Genomic DNA, 22,491 nt, shown 5'->3' on the forward strand with positions numbered 1-22,491 from the left:
AATGAAGAAATTGGAATGCAGAGGTGCTGTAACTTGCCCTGATTTTACACAGCAGACTAGTGTGTGGCTTCTATACCAAGAAACCCAGCCTAATTCCTTCTGTTCACTGCACTGACCACAGAATGAGGAGGCCTTTGTATTTTTTTACAGTTCAATTTGAAAGCATTCACTGTTTATTAACTGACCAGATACAAAAATAATCATGGTAGATAACTTAGTTCATTCCTCTAATAAGCCTGTTGATCAGCTTGTCCCTGTTGCCAGCATCTCCACCTTCAAGAAAACACGTGATCTTTTTCTTCATTCCATCTCCTAGAAAAGACCATTTGAAGGGCCACAGGAAGTTGTGTGTTTCTTTGAAACATTTTTCAAGAGTAAGGATCTCATGAATCAGATCCTTATGCCATATTTGCCTAGAGGTCAAGCAACCAGCATGTTATCTATCAGGGCAATTCACTTCATATTGATTTGGTCATAACAACACTTGGATATCCCGATGCAATGTATGGTTCCACAATTCTCAGCATGTTATCTGAAACCTTGTTGAGTTTCACAAAGGTGCTGTTGAAGATCTGACAGATGCTAATAAGCCGCAACACCTTTTGATCCTCTGGGCTCACAACACTAATAACTCTGACCCTGATGACAAACGCCCATTTGGGTTCCACAGGTACATAGAAGTTACCAGCTTTTCCTGCTATCCTAGCCATTTGGATTTCATTTCTGTATATCTGCCTGTATTCCTTGTGATAGTGCTTAGCTGTTTCATAGATAAGATTCCTCCTTGCCTGTTGAAGCATCTTTTGGGCAAACTTCTTTCTCAGGTACTTGATCTTAATCTCTGCAAAATTATTTTGCTTTTTCTTAAGGGTTTCTGGCCCTGGTGGCTCAGACAGTAAAAAATCTGCCTGCAAGGCAGGAGACCTGTGTCTGATGTCTGGGTCAGGAAGATATCCTGGAGAAGGGAATGGCACCCCACTACCGTATTCTTGCCTGGAGAATGCCATGGACAGAAGAGCCTGGCGGGCTACAGTCCATGTGGTCACAAAGAATCAGACATGAGTGAGTTGACTAACAGTTTCATTTCTGGCATAGCAGGAACCTTGTTTTTCTTCTCTTCTGCACCCTCCATAGTTGTAGCCAGAAAATAGCGAGGCCTTTGTAGTTTATGTGTAAATAAATAAATCCAGAATTAATGAGCTGACACAAATAGGCCACTTGTTTTTCCAGAACTGGATATCTTGAATATTCAAACTGAAGATACATGATTTAGTAAATAGAAAAATATGGAAAATTTACATTTATTGTGGGCAGCATCGACGATCTGGAGCTTTTGTAAATGTTTCCCTAAAGGAAGAATCTCTGGAAAACTTGTGTTGAAATGCATACAAATCTGGTGGAAACTTGTTTGCACTTGCCTTTTTTTTTATTGCAGAGGACATCCATGCTATGATTGAGGTTGTATCTATAATAGGATCCTAGAAGGTCCTTTACTGTCTGTCACAGACAAATAAAAGCAACAACAGCTAAGAGGACATAGGAAAAATGCCAGCAGCTACCCTAGAGCAGTGGTCGGTAAGAAGCATCTCACAGCCTAGATAGAATGTTTTGGTACGTGACCCTCTGTTTAGACCTGTAAGCATTGCTAGCTTAAATGAAGAGTTGATTTTTCTCTTTGAATAACAGCAGGGGCAAACAATTAATTTATTGACTGATTAATGGTATATATACAGCTCTGTTCAGAGAGAATCAGTCACGTTTAATGAGAGACTCTGCCTTCATTAAATTCATCAAGTCATTACTAAGTAAATATGTGGGTAGATTTCATAGAATTTGTATCTCATAATAAAGACTAAGTTAAGTCAACATTTCCCTGAAACAAGCACTTAGAAAGAAATTGAGAAAAAATGAGCTAATTCAACTAATAATAATTTTTCCCTGAAGTCAAAAATGACTAGTCTCCAAGAAAAACATATGAAATGATCCTTGGAGTATGATACTGTGCCTAGAAAATCCTAAATACAGTACAAGAAAACTACTAGAATTCATCAATGAATTTGGTAAATTTGCAGAATACAAAATTAATGTACAGAAATTTGTTGCATTTCTATGTGTGACAACAAACTATCAGCCAGAAATTAAGGAAACAATCCCATTTACCATTGCATCAAAAAGAATAAAATACGTAGGGAAAAAATCTACCTAAGAAGGCAAAAGATCTCTACTCTGAAGACTGTAAAACATCGATGAAAGAACTTGAAGACACCACAAACAAAGGAAAGATATACTATATTACTGGACTGGAAGAATCAATACTGTTAAAATGACCATACTACCAAGGCAATCTCAGATTCAATGCAATCCCTATCGAGTCATCAAGGGCATTTTTCACAGAACTAAAACAAAACATATTAAAATTTGTATAGACACTCAAAAGACCCCAAACTACCAAAACAACCTCAAGAAAGAAAAATAGGGCTGGAAAAATCATGCTTCCCGACTGCAGACTATATAACTACACTAATCAAAATGATATGGGACAGGAAAGACAGTAGAGAACAGGATATAAAATCCAGAAATAAACCCACCCACTTACCGTCAATTAATCTATGACAAAGGAGGCAGGAATACACAATAGAGAAAAGATGATTTCTTCAGTAAGTGGTTCTGGGAAAACTGGACAGCTGCATGTAAAAGAATAAAATTAGAACATATTCTAATACCATGAAAAAAGTAAACTCAAAATAGATTAAAGACCTAAATGCAAGATGGGATACTATAAAACTACTAGAGGAAAACATAGGCAGAACGCTCTTTGACATAAATCATAGAAATATTTGTTTGGATGTGTTTCCTAGAGTAATGGAAAAAACAGCAAACAAATGGGACATAACTAAACTTAAAAGCATTTGCATAGCAAAGGAAACCCAAAACAAAACAAGGAGACAACCTATAGAATGGGAGAAAGTATTTACGAATGATGTGACTGACAAGGGGTTCATTTCCAAAATATGTAAACAGCTCATACAGCTCAATATTATAAAAACAGCCCAGTTAAAAAATGGACAGAAGACCTAAACGACGTTTCTCTAAAGAGGAATGTGTGAAAACATACAGATGGTCAAGAGGCACGTGAAAAGATACTCAACATCTACAAATAATAAATGCAGAAGAGAGGGTGGAGAAGAGCAAACCCTCCTACACTATTAATGGCAATGTAAATTGCTACAGCCACTGTGGAGAACAGTATAGAGTTTCCCTAAAAAACTAAAAATAGAGTTACCATGTGATATAGCAATCCCACTCCCGGGTATATATCTGGAAAAGGTAAAAAATCCTAATTCAAAAAGACACATGCACCCAAATGTTCATAGCAGCACAGCACTATTTATAATAGCTAAGATATGGGAACAACCTAAATGCTCATCAACAGATGAATGGATAAAGAAGATGTTCTGTTTACACACATGCACACACACACACACACACACATGTCAAAAAATGCAATATTACTCAGCCATTAAAAAGAATGAAGTAATCCATTTGCAGCAATAGGGATGGGCTTAGGGATTATCACACCAAGTAAAGTAAGTCAGAGAAAGACAAATACCTCATGGTATCATTCATGTGTTATCATTTATATGTGTAATCTAAAATACAAAAATAGAAATAGACTCACAGACATAGAAAACAAACATATGGTTACCAAAGTGGGGGATTAATTAGGAATTTGGGATTAGCAGATATACACTACTTACTTTATAAAACGTAGGTGCCTATCACCATAAGTTTAAAGAAAATCACTGCTTCCAAATCTCTCTTGCTGCTTCTCATAATTTTTGTTTTATTTTGTTTTCATTTTCATTTGTCTTAATATATTTTTTAATTAATTTGTTTTACTTGGAGGCTAATTACTTTACAATATTGTGGTGGTTTTCACCATACATTGACAGAAATCAGCCACAGGTGTACATGTGTCCCCCATCCCAAACCTCCCTCCCACCTCCCTCCCCATCCCATCCATCTGGGTCATCCCAGCGCACAGGTTTAGAGTGCCCTGTTTCATGCATTGAACTTGGACTGGTCATCCATTTCACGTATGATAATATACATGTATCAGTGCTATTCTCTCAAATCATCCCACCCTCACCTTCTCCCACAGAGTCCAACAGCCTGTTCTTTATATCTGTGTCTCTTTTGCTGTTTCGTATATAGGGTCATCATTACCATCTTTGTAAATTCCATATATATGCCTTAATATACTGCATTGGTGTTTTCATTTCTGAATTACTTTGTTTAATAGGCTCCAGTTTCATCCAACTCATTAGCATGGATTCAAATGCATTCTTTCTAATAGCTGAGTAATATTCCATTGTGTATATGTATCACAACTTTCTTATCCATTCGCTGATGGACATCTAGATTACTTCCATGTCCTAGCTATTGTAAACAGTGCAGCAATGAACACTGGGATACATGTGTCTCTTTCAGTTCTGGTTTCCTCAGTGTGTATGTCCAGCAGTGGGATTGCTGGGTCATATGGCAATTCTATTTCCAGTTTTTTAAGGAATCTCCACACTGTTCTCCATAGTGGCTGTACTAGTTTGCACTCCTACCAACAGTGTAAGAGGGTTCCCTTTTCTCCACACCCTCTCCAGCATTTATTGCTTGTAGACTTTTTGATGGCAGCCATTCTCTGGCATGAGATGATACTTCATTGTGGTTTTGATTTGCATTTCTCTGATAATGAGTGATGTTGAACATATTTTCATGTGTTTGTTAGCCATTTGTATGTCTTCTTTGAGAAATGTCTGTTTAGTTCTTTGGCTCATTTTTTTGATTGAGTGATTTATTTTTCTGGTATTGAGCTGAATGAGCTGCTTGTATACCTTTGAGATTAATTCCTTGTCAGTTGTTTTGTTTGCTATTATTTTCTCCTGTTCTGAAGGCTGTCTTTTCACCTTACTTATAGTTTCCTTTGTTATACAAAAGCTTTTAAGTTTAATTAGGTCCAATTTGTTTATTTTTGCTTTTATTTCCATTACTCTGGGAGGTGGGTCATAGAGGATCTTGCTGTGATTTATGTCAGAGTGTTCTGCCTATGTTTTCCTCCAGGAATTTCATAGTTTCTGGTCTTACATTTAGATATTTAATCCATTTTGAGTTTATTTTTGCGTACGGTGTTAAAAAGTGTTCTAGTTTCCCTTTTTTAAAATGTAGTTGGGGAGAGGGAAAGATGGTGGAGGAATAGGACGGCAAGACCACTTTCTCCCTCACAAATTCCTCAAAAGAACATTTCAACGCCGAGCAAACTCCACAAAACAACTTCTGTAGGCTGGCAGAGGACATCAGGCAACCAGAAAAGCAGATCATTGTCTTCAAAAACAGGTAGGAAAAAATATAAAAGACGAAAAGGAGACAAAGGAGGTGGGGAGGGAGCTCCGTCCCGGGAAGGGAAGCCCGTCCCGGGAAGGGAATTTTAAGAAGAGAGGTTTCCAAACACCAGGAAACACTCTCCCTGCCGAGTCTGTGGCGAGCCTTGGAAACAGGAAGGAAAAATAGATAAATAATTAAAACCAACAGATTACAAGCCCAACAGTAACTCCCCCAGCGGAAAAGCAGCACAGACGCCTGCATCCGCCACTGGGAAGTGGGGGCAGGGCAGGGACGCGCGGGAGGCGCGGGCTGCAGAGCTTTGTAAGAATCGGGCAGGAACGCCCCACGCGCAACCAGAACGATCTAACTTGGGCTAGCAAACCAGACTATGGGATAGCTACCACGCGAAAAGCTCAAACATAAGACACCGCCAGGACTGAGCACAGAACAAAGGACGGAACGGGAAAAGCCGGCTGCAGACCATCCCCCGCTGGGGACAGGCAGCCAGAGTCGTAAGGACTGGAAAGGGGCAATTGCAGACTCGGGACCTAACTGCAAGCAAGCTCCTTTGCTAAGACTTCTGGGGGTGCTGGACAGTCACAATCTACCGCACGGGGTGCGCCAGCGGTCCACCCAGAAAGCTGAGCAGCAGCGGCAGAAAAGGTGACAAGCCGCGGCGATCGCGCTCGCCAAACTCCTGAGCTACTCGGATCTGGGAAGGGCACAAAGCGCAGTTCCAGCTGAATCTGTGCCTCTGAGGGCTGCCTGAGCGCCGAACCTGAGCGGCTTGGACCGGGGAAGTGCACGCAGCCTAGGGCCGGCCCCAGACGGTTCCCGGCTGAGCATCCTAGAGCTGGAGCGGTTTGTGCGCCGTGAGAAAGGACAGGTCAAGCCAGGCAGAGATACTGCGTGCACACGACAGTGCTATTTGTTAGCAGCAGCCCCCCTACTCACAGCGCAACTAAACTAGTGAGCCTAAAAAGCCAGCAAACAGAAGAAGTTAAACAGAGGGAACCACCTTGGAAGTGATCCCACACGGCCCATTACACCAGAAAGGGCCAGATATTTTTAAAATCATTCCTTTTTTTTTTTTTTTTTTTTTTGCTTTTTTTTCTAACTTTTTTTTAATTGTTAAGTCTTCTATTTCCCCTCTAATTTTTCTTTCTATAACCTATTATTACTATATTTTTGTTTGTTTGTTTGTTTTAAAAAGACTTTTTTTTTTTTTTTTTTTAAGGCAAACACCATATACAGTCTTTGGATGGTTGTTGATGGCTTTTTTTTTTTTTCTTGATTGTTTGTTTGTTTATTTGTTTTTTAATAATTCTTTTTCTTTCTTTTTTTTTTTTTTCTTTCTTTCTTCCTTTTTCCTTCTGCTTCTCTCTAATATTGTATCTTTGAAAATCCAACCTCTACTCTAGATTTTTAATCTTTGCTCTTAGGTTTTTGTGGTCAATTTTGTACATTTAAAAACCCAAACTTCACTATCCCAGTTTACCTGAGAGCGACATTACTGGCTTGACCACTCTCTCCTCCTCTGGACTCTCCTTTTTCTCCACCAGGTGGCCTCTGTCTCTTTTCTCCCCCATCTCTCCTCTATCCAACTCTGTGAATCTCTGTGTGTTCCAGACAATGGAGAACACCTAAGGAACAGGTTACTGGCAGGATTTGTCTCTCTCCTACTCATTCCTCTCTCTGATCCTCCTGGTCACCTCTGTCTACTTCCTCCCTCTCCTCTTCCCCGTATAACTCTGTAAATACCTCTGAGCGGTCCAGACTATAGAGCGCACATAAGGAAGTGACTACTGGCTAGCTTGCTATCTTCTCTTTTGATCTCACCGCATCTCATTCCAGTTACCTCTAACTACCCCCTCCATCTTCTCTTCTCCTTATAACTCAGTGAACCCCTCTGAGTGTCCCTCAATGTGGAGAAACTTTTCATCTTTAACCTAGATGTTTTATCATCAGTGCTGTATAGATGGAGAAGTCTAGAGGCTACTGTAAAAATAAAACTGAAAACAAGAAGCAGGAGGCTTAAATCCAAAGCCTGAAAACATTAGAGAACTCTTGAATTCAGGGAACATTAAGCAATAGGAGCCCATCTAATGCCTTCATACCTACACCGAAACCAAGTTCCACCTAAGGGCCAACAAAATCCAAAACAAGACATACCACACAAATTCTCCAGCAACACAGGAACACTCCCCTGAGCTTCAATATACAGGCAGCTCAAAATTATCCCAAAACCTTTGATGTCTCGTAACCCATTACGGGTCACTCCATTGCACTCCAGAGAGAAGAAACCCAGCTCCACCCACCAAAACTCCAACACAAGCCTCCCTAACCAGGAAACCTTGACAAGCCACTGATAGAACCCCACCCAAAGTGAGGAAGCTCCATAATAAAGAGAACTCCACAAATTCCCAGAATATAAAAAGGCCACCCCAAACGCAGCAATATAACCAAGATGAAGAGATAGAGGAATACACAGCAGGTAAAGGAACAGGAGAGTTGCCCACCAAACCAAACAAAAGTGGAAGAAGTAGGGGATCTACCGGAGAAGGAATTCCGAATATTGATAGTGAAAATGATCCAAAATCTTGAAATCAAAATGGATTCACAGATAAATAGGCTAGAGACAAGGATTGAGAAGATGCAAGAAAGGTTTAACAAGGACCTAGAAGAAATAAAAAAGAGTCAAAATATAATGAATAATGCAATAAATGAGATCAGAAACACTCTGGAGGCAACAATTAGTAGAATAACGGAGGCAGAAGATAGGATTAGTGAAATAGAAGATAGAATGGTAGAAATAAATGAATCAGAGAGGAAACAAGAACAACGAATTAAAAGAAATGAGGACAATCTCAGAGACCTCCAGGACAATATGAAACGCTCCAACATTCGAATTATAGGAGTCCCAGAAGAAGAAGACAGAAAGAAAGATTATGAGAAAATCCTTGAGGAGATAATAGTTGAAAACTTCCCTAAAATGGGGAAGGAAATAATCACCCAAGTCCAAGAAACACAGAGAGTTCCAAATAGGATAAACCCAAGGCGAAACACCCCAAGACACATATTAATCAAATTAACAAAGATCAAACACAAAGAACAAATATTAAAAGCAGCAAGAGAAAAACAACAAATAACACACAAGGGGATTCCTATTAGGATAACAGCTGATCTTTCAATAGAAACTCTTCAGGCCAGGAGGGAATGGCAAGACATACTTAAAGTGATGAAAGACAATAACCTACAGCCCAGAATACTGTACCCAGCAAGGATCTCATTCAAATACGAAGGAGAAATCAAAAGCTTTACAGACAAGCAAAAGCTGAGAGAATTCAGCACCACCAAACCAGCTCTCCAACAAATTCTAAAGGATATTCTCTAGACAGGAAACACGAAAAGGGTGTATAAACTCGAACCCAAAACAATAAAGTAAATGGTAACGGGATCACACTTATCAATAATTACCTTAAACGTAAATGGGTTGAACGCCCCAACCAAAAGACAGAGACTGGCCGAATGGATACAAAAACAAGACCCCTCTATATGCTGCTTACAAGAGACCCACCTCAAAACAAGGGACACATACAGACTGAAAGTGAAGGGCTGGAAAAAGATATACCACGCAAATAGAGACCAAAAGAAAGCAGGAGTGGCAATACTCATATCCGATAAAATAGACTTTAAAACAAAGGCTGTGAAAAGAGACAAAGAAGGCCACTACATAATGATCAAAGGAACAATCCAAGAAGAAGATATAACAATTATAAATATATATGCCCCCAATATAGGAGCCCCGCAATATGTAAGACAAATGCTAACAAGTATGAAAGGGGAAATCAACAATAACACAATAATAGTGGGAGACTTTAATACCCCACTCACACCTATGGACAGATCAACTAAACAGAAAATTAACAAAGAAACACAAACTTTAAATGATACATTAGATCAGTTAGACCTAATTGATATCTATAGGACATTTCACCCCAAAACAATGAATTTCACTTTTTTTTCAAGTGCTCACGGAACCTTCTCCAGGATAGATCACATCCTGGGCCATAAATCTAAACTTGATAAATTCAAAAAAATCGAAATCATTCCAAGCATCTTTTCTGACCATAATGCATTAAGATTAGATCTCAATTACAGGAGAAAAACTATTAAAAATTCCAACATATGGAGGTTGAACAACACACTTCTGAATAACCAACAAATCACAGAAGAAATCAAAAAAGAAATCAAAATATGCATAGAAACTAATGGAAATGAAAACACAACAACCCAAAACCTGTGGGACACTATAAAAGCAGTGCTAAGAGGAAAGTTCATAGCAATACAGGCATACCTCAAGAAACAAGAAAAAAGTCAAATAAATAACCTAACTCTGCAACTAAAGCAACTAGAAAAGGAAGAGTTGGAGAACCCCAGAGTTAGTAGAAGGAAAGAAATCTTAAAAATTAGGGCAGAAATAAATGCAAAAGATACAAAAGAGACCATAGCAAAAATTAACAAAGCCAAAAGCTGGTTCTTTGAAAGGATAAATAAAATTGACAAACCATTAGCCAGACTCATCAAGAAGCAAAGAGAGAAAAATCAAATCAATAAAATTAGAAATGAAAATGGAGAGATCACAACAGACAACACAGAAATACAAAGGATCATAAGAGACTACTATCAGCAGCTGTATGCCAATAAAATGGACAACGTGGAAGAAATGGACAAATTCTTAGAAAAGTACAATTTTCCAAAACTGAACCAGGAAGAAATAGAAAATCTTAACAGACCCATCACAAGCACAGAAATTGAAACGGTAATCAGAAATCTTCCAGCAAACAAAAGCCCAGGTCCAGACGGCTTCACAGCTGAATTCTACCAAAAATTTCGAGAAGAGCTAACACCTATCCTCCTTAAACTCTTCCAGAAAATTGCAGAGGAAGGTAAACTTCCAAACTCATTCTATGAGGCCACCATCACCCTAATACCAAAACCTGACAAAGATGTCACAAAAAAGGAAAACTACAGGCCAATATCACTGATGAACATAGATGCAAAAATCCTCAACAAAATTCTAGCAATCAGAATCCAACAACACATTAAAAAGATCATACACCATGACCAAGTGGGCTTTATCCCAGGGATGCAAGGATTCTTCAATATCCGCAAATCAATCAATGTAATTCACCACATTAACAAATTGAAAAATAAAAACCATATGATTATCTCAATAGATGCAGAGAAGGCCTTTGACAAAATTCAATATCCATTTATGATAAAAACTCTCCAGAAAGCAGGAATAGAAGGAACATACCTCAACATAATAAAAGCAATATATGACAAACCCACAGCAAACATTATCCTCAATGGTGAAAAATTGAAAGCATTTCCCCTAAAGTCAGGAACAAGACAAGGGTGTCCACTTTCACCGCTACTATTCAACATAGTTCTGGAAGTTTTGGCCACAGCAATCAGAGCAGAAAAAGAAATAAAAGGAATCCAAATTGGAAAAGAAGAAGTAAAACTCTCACTGTTTGCAGATGACATGATCCTCTACATGGAAAACCCTAAAGACTCCACCAGAAAATTACTAGAGCTAATCAATGAATATAGTAAAGTTGCAGGATATAAAATCAACACACAGAAATCCCTTGCATTCCTATACACGAATAATGAGAAAGTAGAAAAAGAAATTAAGGAAACAATTCCATTCACCATTGCAACGAAAAGAATAAAATACTTAGGAATATATCTACCTAAAGAAACTAAAGACCTATATATAGAAAACTATAAAACACTGATGAAAGAAATCAAAGAGGACACTAATAGATGGAGAAATATACCATGTTCATGGATCGGAAGAATCAATATAGTGAAAATGAGTATACTACCCAAAGCAATTTACAAATTTAATGCAATCCCTGTCAAGCTACCAGCCACATTTTTCACAGAACTAGAACAAATAATTTCAAGATTTGTATGGAAACACAAAAGACCTCGAATAGCCAAAGCAATCTTGAGAAAGAAGAATGGAACTGGAGGAATCAACTTGCCTGACTTCAGGCTCTACTACAAAGCCACAGTCATCAAGACAGTATGGTACTGGCACAAAGACAGACATATAGATCAATGGAACAAAATAGAAAGCCCAGAGATAAATCCACACACATATGGACACCTTATCTTTGACAAAGGAGGCAAGAATATACAATGGAGTAAAGACAATCTCTTTAACAAGTGGTGCTGGGAAAACTGGTCAACCACTTGTAAAAGAATGAAACTAGATCACTTTCTAACACCGCACACAAAAATAAACTCAAAATGGATTAAAGATCTAAATGTAAGATCAGAAACTATAAAACTCCTAGAGGAGAACATAGGCAAAACACTCTCAGACATAAATCACAGCAGGATCCTCTATGATCCACCTCCCAGAATTCTGGAAATAAAAGCAAAAATAAACAAATGGGATCTAATTAAAATTAAAAGCTTCTGTACAACAAAGGAAAATATAAGCAAGGTGAAAAGACAGCCTTCTGAATGGGAGAAAATAATAGCAAATGAAACAACTGACAAACAACTAATCTCAAAAATATACAAGCAACTTCTGCAGCTCAATTCCAGAAAAATAAACGACCCAATCAAAAAATGGGCCAAAGAACTAAATAGACATTTCTCCAAAGAAGACATACGGATGGCTAACAAACACATGAAAAGATGCTCAACATCACTCATTATTAGAGAAATGCAAATCAAAACCACAATGAGGTACCACTTCACACCAGTCAGAATGGCTGCGATCCAAAAATCTGCAAGCAATAAATGCTGGAGAGGGTGTGGAGAAAAGGGAACCCTCCTACACTGTTGGTGGGAATGCAAACTAGTACAGCCACTATGGAGAACAGTGTGGAGATTCCTTAAAAAATTGCAAATAGAACTGCCTTATGACCCAGCAATCCCACTTCTGGGCATACACACGGAGGAAACCAGAATTGAAAGAGACACATGTACCCCAATGTTCATCGCAGCACTGTTTATAATAGCCAGGACATGGAAACAACCTAGATGTCCATCAGCAGATGAATGGATAAGAAAGCTGTGGTACATATACACAATGGAGTATTACTCAGCCGTTAAAAAGAATTCATTTGAATCAGTTCTGATGAGATGGATGAAACTGGAGCCAATTATACAGAGTGAAGTAAGCCAGAAAGAAAAACACCAATACAGTATACTAACACATATATATGGAATTTAGGAAGATGGCAATGACGACCCTGTATGCAAGACAGGAAAAAAGACACAGATGTGAATAACGGACTTTTGGACTCAGAGGGAGAGGGAGAGGGTGGGATGATTTGGGAGAATGGGAATTCTAACATGTATACTATCATGTAAGAATTGAATCGCCAGTCCATGTCTGACGTAGGGTGCAGCTTGCTTGGGGCAGGTGCATGGGGATGACCCAGAGAGATGTTGTGGGGAGGGAGGTGGGAGGGGGGTTCATGTTTGGGAACGCATGTAAGAATTAAAGATTTTAAAATTTTTAAAAAAAAATAAAAAATTTTCAAAAAAAAAAAATAAATAAAATAAAATGTAGTTGACCAGTTTTCCTAGCACCACTTGTTGAAGAGATTGTCTTTTCTCCATTGTGTATTTTTGCCTCCTTTGTCAAAGATAAGGTGTTCATAGGTGCATGGATTTATCTCTGGGCTCTCTATTTTGTTCCATTGATCTGTATTTCTGTCTTTGTGCCAGTGCCATTCTGTCTTGGTGACTGTAGCTTTGTAGTATAGTCTGAAGTCAGGCAGGTTGATTTGTCCAGTTCCATTCTTCTTTCTCAAGATTGCTTTGGCTATTTGAGGTTTTTTGTGCTTCCATACAAACTGTGAAATTATTTGTTCTACTTCTGTGAAAAATATTGTTGGCAGCTTGATAGGGATTGCATTGAATCTATAGATTGCTTTGGGTAGTGTACTCATTTTCACTATATTGGTGCTTCTGATCCGTGAACATTGTATATTCCTCCATCTATTTGTGTCATCTTTGATTTCTTTCATCAGGGTTTTATAGTTTTCTATATATAGGTCTTTTGTTTCTTTAGGTAAATTTATTCCTAAATATTTTATTCTTCTCATCGCAGTAGTGAATGGGATTGTTTCCTTAATTTCCCTTTCTGCTTTCTCATTTTTAGTGTATGGGATTCGTGTATTAATTTTATATCCTGAAACTTTACATTATTCTTTGATTAGCTCTAGTAATTTTCTGGTGGAGTCTTTAGTATTTTCTATGTAGAGGATCATGTCATCCGCAAATAGTGCGAGTTTTACTTCTTCTCTTCTAATCTGGATTCCTTTTATTTCTTTTTCTTCTCTGATTGCTGTGGCCAAAACTTCCAAACTATGTTGAATAGTAGTGGTGAGAGCGGGCACCCTTGTCTTGTTCCTGACTTTAGGGGAAAAGCTTTCAATTTTTTGCCATTGAGGATAATGTTTGCTGTGGGTTTGTCATATAGGGCTTTTATTATGTTGAGGTATGGTCCTTCTATGCCTGCTTTCTGGAGAGTTTTTATCATAAATAGGTGTTGAATTTTGTCAAGGGCATCCTCTGAATCTATTGAGATAACCATATGGATTTTATCTTTCAATTTGTTAATGTGGTGTATCACCTTGATTAATTTGCAAATATTGAAGAATCCTTGCATCCCTGGGATAAAGTCCACTTGGTCATGATGTATGATCTTTTTAATATGTTGTTAGATTCTGTTTGCTAGAATTTGTTGAGGATTTTTTGCATCTATGTTCATCAGTGATATTGGCCTGTAGTTTTCTTTTTTTGTGGCATCTTTGTCTGATTTTGGTATTAGGGTGATGGTGGCCTCATAGAATGAGTTTGGGAGTTTACCTTCCTCTGAAATTTTCTGGAAGAGTTTGAGTAGGATAGATGTTAGTTTTTCTCTAAATTTTTGGTAGAATTCACCTGTAAATCCATCTGGTCCTGGGCTTTTGTTTGTTGGAAGATTTTTTAATTTCAGTTTTGATTTCCATGCTTGTGAAGGGTCTGTTAAGATTTTCTGTTTCTTCCTGGTTCAGTTTTGAAGGTTATACTTTTCTAAGAATTCATCCATTTCTTCCAAGTTGTCCATTTTTTTGTCATACAGTTGCTGATAGTAGTCTCTTATGATCCTTTGTATTTCTGTGTTGTCTATTGTGATTTCTCCATTTTCATTTCTAATTTGGTTGATTTGATTCTTCTCCCTTTTTTCCTTGATGAGTCTGGCTAATGGTATGTCTATTTTATTTATCTTCTCAAAGAACCAGCTTTTAGTTTGTTGATTTTTGCTATAGTCTCCTTTGTGTCTTTTTCATTTATTTCTGCTCTGATGTTTTTATGGTTTCTTTTCTTCTACTAACTTTGAGGTTCTTGATTTCTTTTTCTAGTTGCTTTAGGTGTAAAGTTAGGTTATTTATTTGCTGTTTCTCTTGTTTCTTGAGGTAAGCTTGTATTGCTTTGAACCTTCCCCTTAGCACTGCTTTTACCGAATCCCATAGGTTTTGAGTTGTTGTGTTTTCATTTTCATTTGTTTCTATGCATATTTTTATTTCCTTTTTTTTCATGATTTGTTGGTTATTCAGAAGCATGTTGTTTAGCCTCCATATGTTTGTATTTTTAATAGTTTCTATCCTGTAGTTGACATCTAATCTTACTGCATTGTGATCAGAAAAGATACTTGAAATTATTTCAATTTTTTTGAATTTACCAAGGCTATATTTATGGCTCAGGATGTGATCTATCCTGGAGAATGTTCCGTGTGCACTTGAGAAAAAGGTGAAATTCATTGTTTTGGGGTGAAATGTCCTACAGATATCAATTAGATCTAATTGGTCCATTGTATAATTTTAAATTTGTGTTTCCTTGCTAATTTTCTCTTTGGTTGATCTATCCATAGGTATGAGTGGGATATTAAAGTCTCCCACTATTATAGTGTTATTGGTAATTTCCCCTTTCATACTTGTTAGCATTTGCCTTATGTATTGAGGTGTTCCTATGTTGGGTGTATATATATTTATAATTGTTATATCTTCTCCTTGGATTGATCCTTCGATCATTATGTAGTGCCCTTCTTTGTCTCTTTTCCTGATTTTTATTTCAAAGCCTATTTTATCTGATATGAGTATTGCTACCCCTGCTTTCTTTTGGTCTCCATTTGCGTGAAATATCTTTTTCCAGCCCTTCACTTTCAGTCTGTATGTGTTCCTTGGTCTGAGGTGAATCTCTTGTAGAGAGCATATATAGGGGTCTTATTTTTGTATCCATTCAGCCAGTCCTTGTCTTTTGGTTGGGGCATTCAACCCATCTACATTTAAGGTAATTATTGATAAGTATGACCCCCATTGCCATTTACTTTGTTGTTTTGGGTTTGAGTTTATAAACGTTTTCTGTGTTTCCTGTCTAGAGAAGATCCTTTAGCACTTGTTGAAGAGCTGGTTTGGAGGTGCTGAATTCTCTCAGCTTTTGCTTGTCTGTAAGAAAAAAGAAAAAAGCTTGTCTGTAAAGCTTTTGATATCTCCTTCATATTTGAATGAGATCCTTGCTGGGTTGTAGCTTTTTCTATTTCATCACTTTGAGGGTGTCCTGCCATTCCCTCTGGCCTGAAGAGTTTCTACTGAAAGATCAGCTGTTATCCTCATGGGAATCCGCTTGTGTGTTATTTGTTGTTTTTCCCTTGCTGCTTTTAATATTTGCTCTTTGTGTTTGATCTTCATTAGTTTGATTAATATGTGTCTTGAGGTGTTTTACCTTGGTTTTACCCTATTTGGGACTCTCTGGATTTCTTGGACTTGGGTGATTATTTCCTTCCCCATTTTAGGGAAGTTTTCAACTATTATCTCCTCAAGCATTTTCTCATGGCCTTTCTTTTTGTCTTCTTCTGGGACTTCTATGATTCGAATGTTGGGGGATTTAACATATCCTAGAGGTCTCTGAGGTTGTCCTCATTTCTTTTAATTCTTTTTTCTTCTCTGCTTTATTTATTTCCACCATTCTATCTTCCACCTCACTTATCCTTTCTTCTGCCTCAGTTATTCTACTGTTGGTTCCCTTTAGAGGGCTTTTGATCTCAGTTATTGCATTATTCATTATTGATTGACTCTTCCTTATTTCTTCTAGGTCCTTGTTAAACCTTTCTTGCATCTTCTCAATCCTTGTCTCTAGTCTATTTATCTGTAACTCCATTTTGTTTTCAAGATTTTGAATCATCTTTACTATCATTATTCTGCATTCTTTTTTAGATAGACTCCTTGTAGCCTCCTCTTTTGCTTGGTGTGGGGGGAATTTAGCATGTTCCTTTACCTACTGAATACTTCTCTGTCTTTTCATTTTGTTTGGATTGCTGTATTTGGGGTGTCCTTTCTGTAGGCTGTATGTTCGTGGTTTCTTGTTATTGTGGAGCCTGCTCCCTGTGGGTGGGGTTTGACTAGTGGCTTGACAAGGTTTCCTGGTTAGGGGAAATTGCATGTGTGTTCTGGTGGGTGGAGCTGGATCTCTTCTCTCTGAAGTGCAAGGAAGGGTCCAGTAGTGAGTTTTGGGGTGTCTATGGGTTTGGCATGGCTTTGGGCAGCCTGTATTTTAATACTCAGGGCTATGTTCCTCCATTGCTGGAGAATTAGCATGGTCTATCTTGCTCTGTAACTTGTTGGCTCTTGGGTGGAGCTTGGTTTTGGTGTAGGTATGGGGGTTTTGGGGTGAGCTCTTGTTGATTAATGTTCCCTGGAATCAGAAGTTCTCTGATGTTCTCAAGTTTTGGCGTTAAGCCTCCTGCCTCTGGCTTTCAGCTTTATTCTACAGTAGCCTCAAGACTTCTCCATCCATACAGCACAAAAGATAAAACATCTAGGTTAATGGTGAAACAGTTCTCCACAGCAAGGGATACCCAGAGAGGTTCACAGAGTTACATGGAGAAAAGAGGGAGGAGGGAGATAGAGGTGACCAGGAAGAGAAGAGGGGGAGTCAAAAAGGGAGAGAGAAATCTAGCCAGTAATCAGTTCCCTAAGTGTCTCCACAGTCTGGAACATCCAGAGAGATTCACAGAGTTACACAGAGAAGAGAAAAGGGAGGAGGGAGATAGAGGTGACCAGGAGGAGAAGAGAGGGAGTCAAAAGGGGAGAGACCAATCTAGCCAGTAGTCACACCCCTAAGTGAAAATGGATACTGAAGAGATTAGATCCTTAAAGGTACACAATTGATAACAAATACCAAAAAGCAAAGATTAAAAATCTAGAGTAGAGTTTAGACTCTAAAAGAAATAAATAAATTAAAAATACAAAACAAAATCTATCACAAAAACTATAAAATATATATATATGAAGTTTGCTTTAAAAATAGGGTCTTTTTTTGCAAGTAATAGTAGGTTATAAAAATGAAAAGTCAAGGAGTACTAAAGAACTTATGTTTAAAATTCAAAATTGATAATAGTAAAAAATATATCTAGGAATTTCTCTGGAGCTGTTGTGGGCATGTAGAGTCAGCTCAGTTTCAGGTAGTTCCTTTTTCCAGCCTGCACTTGTTCTCAAGGTCTATCGGCCCCCTCCCATGCTTTGTCAGTGTTGACCACAGGGTTTTAATCTGCTGCACCTGTCACTTCCAGAGCAGTGCCCTCTTCTTTATTTTGGCTTCCGCTGTTTGCAAGTCTCTTCAGGGTCTAATTTCCACCCTGACACAAGGGGGCAAAGGTGGTCACTTATTTCGGCTCACTTGTTCAGTTGTGCTGTGGGGAGGGAGGGACACTGCAAATATCGCTGGCGTGTGTGGGGAGTGCTCGCAGTAGATGGACCACACTGGGTTTGCCCTGGCTCACGGTGTGTGTGCTTGCCTGGGTCTACACGCTCAGGCTCCAGGGTGCTCTGCAGGGGCACTGTCTAAAGTGGGCCCTGCATTTTGTGCACTTCCCAGGTCTAAGCCACTCAGGTTCTCGGGTACTCCGCAAGGGCACAGACTCGGTTGGGCATGTGTTTAGTGCCCTTCCCAGGCCTGAGCAGCTCAGGCAATACCAGGCGCTTGGCGAGCACCCTGTCCCAGTTGGGCCATGTGTCTTAATCACCTCCCCGGTCCTGGCCGCTCAGTTCTGCAGGTGTACCGGGAGAGTACCATCTCAGGTGTGCCGTGTGTCTCCTCTGGGGAGCCCATCTCAGGCTCCTGGCAGATGTCTACCATCCAGGATCTCAGGAGGATGTGGTTAGCAACTGGATTCCTGCTCACAGTTTGGTGGAGGATGCCAGTCTCTGGGGCCGAGATTGCAGCAGCCCTTGCCTTCCGGCTCTGACTGTCACACACATGTGTCTCTACATCCCCTGGATGAGGGGCCTGTACACAGCCGGCTAGCTCTCCTTTGGTGTTCACTTAATCCTTCATTCTGTGAGTGTGCCAGGCTGCGTGTTCAAGCCTTTCATGGGAAAGTTCTCTTTTTCTCTCTCTGGCAATCCCACAGTTTGGGTTGCTATCTCAGGTTAGCTCCCTCAGGTTGTCCCCAGGGCATTCAGGCCTGGTTCTTACCCTAAGCACTGATTATGCAGCCCGTGCCTCCCTTTCCAGCCCCCGCTTGCTGGTGGCAGACGCGATTGACTGGGCTACTTCTCCGCTGGCAGCTGCATATTCTGTAGGTTTGGTTTTTTTTTTCCTCTCTCCTGGTTGTGTTGCCCTCTGAGATTCCAAGACTCCCCACAGACCCACATGTGAGAGGGTTTCCTACTGTTTGGAAACTTCTCCTCCAGACTCCCTCCCCAGGATGGGTCTCCATCCCTAACTCTTTTGTCTCTCCTTTTGTCTTTTATATTTTGTCCTGCCTCCTTTTGAAGAGAATGGGCTGCCTTTCTGGGTGCCGGGTGTCCTCTGCCAGCATTCAGAAGTTGTTTCGTGGAAGTTGCTCAGCATTCAAATGATCTTTTGATGAATTTGTGGGGGAGAAAGTGGTCTCCCCGTCCAATTCCTCCACCAACTTGGGACACCCCTCAGGGGTTCTTCTTGACCCAAGGACTGAACCCGGGGGTCTCTTGCATTGGCAGTTGGATTCTTTACCACTGTGCCACCTGGCAAGTCCATGAAGGGCTCTAAAATATGCCAAATCTCTTTTAGTTGCAAGAGTCAGAAAACCAACTTGAACCTGCTTAGGCAATTAACCATTGGAACTCAGTTACAAATTCAGAGATAAGCACATTAAGAATTTCAAGATGGGGACTGTACAGCATTAAATCCCAAGTTCAGGACCCTTCTGAGCTGGGGAGTGATGGGTGACTGTGTGAATGAAGAGGCAATGCCTTGGTGTGTGAAGGAGAAACCTACTGTCCTGGTTCAATTCTGATCCTAATGACTACTGTGACCTTGGGGAAGCCTCTTAAATTGTTCTCTTGTGGAAAAACCAAGTATTTTGGACCAGACCAACTTTATCCATTATCCAACAAGTCACTTCCTCAGAAATAATTTAAGTTTATGCTCCTAAAGGTGGCATGAAAAATGACTTAACTTTAAAATGACAGTTTCTAGTCTCACCATCAAATGACCTGCTTTAAAAAAAAATCTCAGTGATACCAAATACCCTTCATGTTAAATATACATATACAAACACAATTGTGATATTTTCAATTTCAAAGAAATCCTAAACTAAAAGTTTCACATTAAAATAATTCATCTTGGATTCTAAAGCTCACTCAGAACCATCCAAATTCAATACAGCATGTAACTTTCCCTGTTATCAGATTTAAGACCCGAAGTTTTGATGAATCTCCTACAAAGTTGAACCCTCCCCTCTCAGAAACTGAAACATGTCTGAAGAGTAAGCAAACACAAACTTAAAAACTTGAGAAAAAAAAAGTTACAGCTTTAAATGAGAAATAAATTGTATCTTTGCAATCCAGTGCTTGATGTTAATAGCCTGTAGCAAGGTTCAGACACGAAACATCAAACATAATGGAGCATACACTTCTTCGCTCCCCCTTCCTGGAGGAGCGCTTCGCATCACCACAGCTCCCTTCTGTGCAGGGGGCCAGAAGGAGCTTCTGGCAGCAGAGAGACAGCAATGAAGTCCTTGATGGTGTCCCCAGTTGAGGCCTCAGGTTTTACCAGACCAGTACTGTGTTGTGAAACAATCTGTTTTGCTGTGACACTTTACTGACAAATCAGCTCATAATGTGGAGCTGGTGATAAAAGGCGAGAGCAGGGGAATGATAATTAAAACACAGAGATGGCAATTTCCAGCTCTTTTGATTGAAATTGTAACAAGAGAAAATGAGAGTGGAGCAAAAAGTTGTAGAGGAAATAGCACTGGGAACTTGAAAGACAAGACAATAGAAAAGGACCTTTATGATTACATCCCCTTCTAGGTGCCCCTCACAAAACTAACCTATCCAGGCTCCTGGAGCAGTTACAGTTTGCAACAGAGAATAACAGGCAACACCTACAGTCTTTAGGCAGTAGAAGGAAGTGTCAGTGTTGGTCACTCAGTCATGTGTGCGACCCCATGGACTGTAGCCAGTCAGGGTCTTCTGTCCCTGGAATTCTCCAGGCAAGAATACTGGAGTGGATAATAATTTCCTTCTCCAGGGGATCTTCCCAACCCCGGAATTGAATCCAGGTCTCCTGCGTTTCAGGCAGATTCTTTACCATCTGAGCCACTACAATTAAAAAAAAAAAAAAAGGCAAGCATTCTTAAAGCAAATATACAAGCCAAGGTAAAAAGCACATGAGAAGCCATTTTAGGACAGGTGAAGGAACATAAAATTTGAAGTCATTAGGAGCTCTGATTCTGCTCATTTCTATATGCTCTTGTTTTCTGGGACATGTTATTTACAGAAGAGGAACTAAAAAGCCTCTTGATGAAACTGAAAGTGGAGAGTGAAAAAGTTGGCTTAAAGCTCAACATTCAGAAAACGAAGATCATGACATCTGGTCCCATCGCTTCATGGGAAATAGATGGGGAAACAGTGTCAGACTTTATTTTTTGGGGCTCCAAAATCACTGCAGATGGTGATTGCATCCATGAAATTAAAAGATGCTTACTCCTTGGAAGGAAAGTTATGACCAACCTAAATAGCATATTGAAAAGCAGAGACATTACTTTGCCAACAAAGGTCCATCTGGTCAAGGCTATGGTTTTTCCAGTGGTCATGTATGGATGCGAGAGTTGGACTGTGAAGAAAGCTGAGTGCCAAAGAATTGATGCTTTTGAAGTGTGGTGTTGGAGAAGACTCTTGAGAGTCCCTTGGACTGCAAGGAGATCCAGCCAGTCCATTCTGAAGGAGATCAGCCCTGGGATTTCTTTGGAAGGAATGATGCTGAAGCTGAAGCTCCAGTACTTTGGCCACCTCATACGAAGAGTTGACTCAATGGAAAAGTCCCTGATGCTGGGAGGAATTGGGGACAGGAGGAGAAGGGGACGACAGAGGATGAGATGGCTGGATGGCATCACTAACTCGATGGACGTGAGTCTGAGTGAACTCCGGGAGTTGGTGATGAACAGGGAGGCCTGGCATGCTGCGATTCATGGGGTCGCAAAGAGTCGGACACAACTGAGCAACTGAACTGAACTGAAGCTTATTTCTCAAAGTTCATCTATAAATTGGAGCTGATATTAGCACCTATCTCATAAGTTTGTTCTTAAGGTATATCATAGAAATTGCATAAGTAGCTCTGTGCAAAGCACATACTGCAATGTGTTTAATAAATATTATTGATGTTTTTATTATTTCTGTATGATCAACTGTTGCAGCAGAAATTCATGTTTCTGTCTCCAATATCTATTATCCTATTCTTATTTTTCAATGAGCCCCACTTTTGTGTAGGTGTTTATTCCTCAGAGATTATGACCCTCTCCCCAGCTCAGGCTAACTCTTAATAAACAGAGGACAATCCCAGCTTTCTCACCCACTGCCAGTGATCGTGTCAGACAAAAGCAAGGAGGCACTGGGCCAATGAGACATGAGGAAAGTCTGTCAAGGGGGGTTTCTGGGAAAGGTTTCATCATTCTTTGAAAAGGGATACCTGGGACAAAATGACCTTTCATATGTTGGATGCTGTGTCTAGATGTAAAGTCTGGAATTATAGGAGCATCCTGTGACC

The 22,491-nt window shown here is 39.6% G+C and overlaps 1 pseudogene; it reads right to left on the minus strand.

The window, feature by feature from the left end:
• LOC102185057 overlaps positions 215-22,491 on the minus strand; it is a 109,407-nt pseudogene continuing 87,130 nt past the window's right edge.

The sequence above is a fragment of the Capra hircus genome, chromosome 4 (assembly GCF_001704415.2).
Source record: "Capra hircus breed San Clemente chromosome 4, ASM170441v1, whole genome shotgun sequence".
NCBI classification, from domain to species: domain Eukaryota; kingdom Metazoa; phylum Chordata; class Mammalia; order Artiodactyla; family Bovidae; genus Capra; species Capra hircus.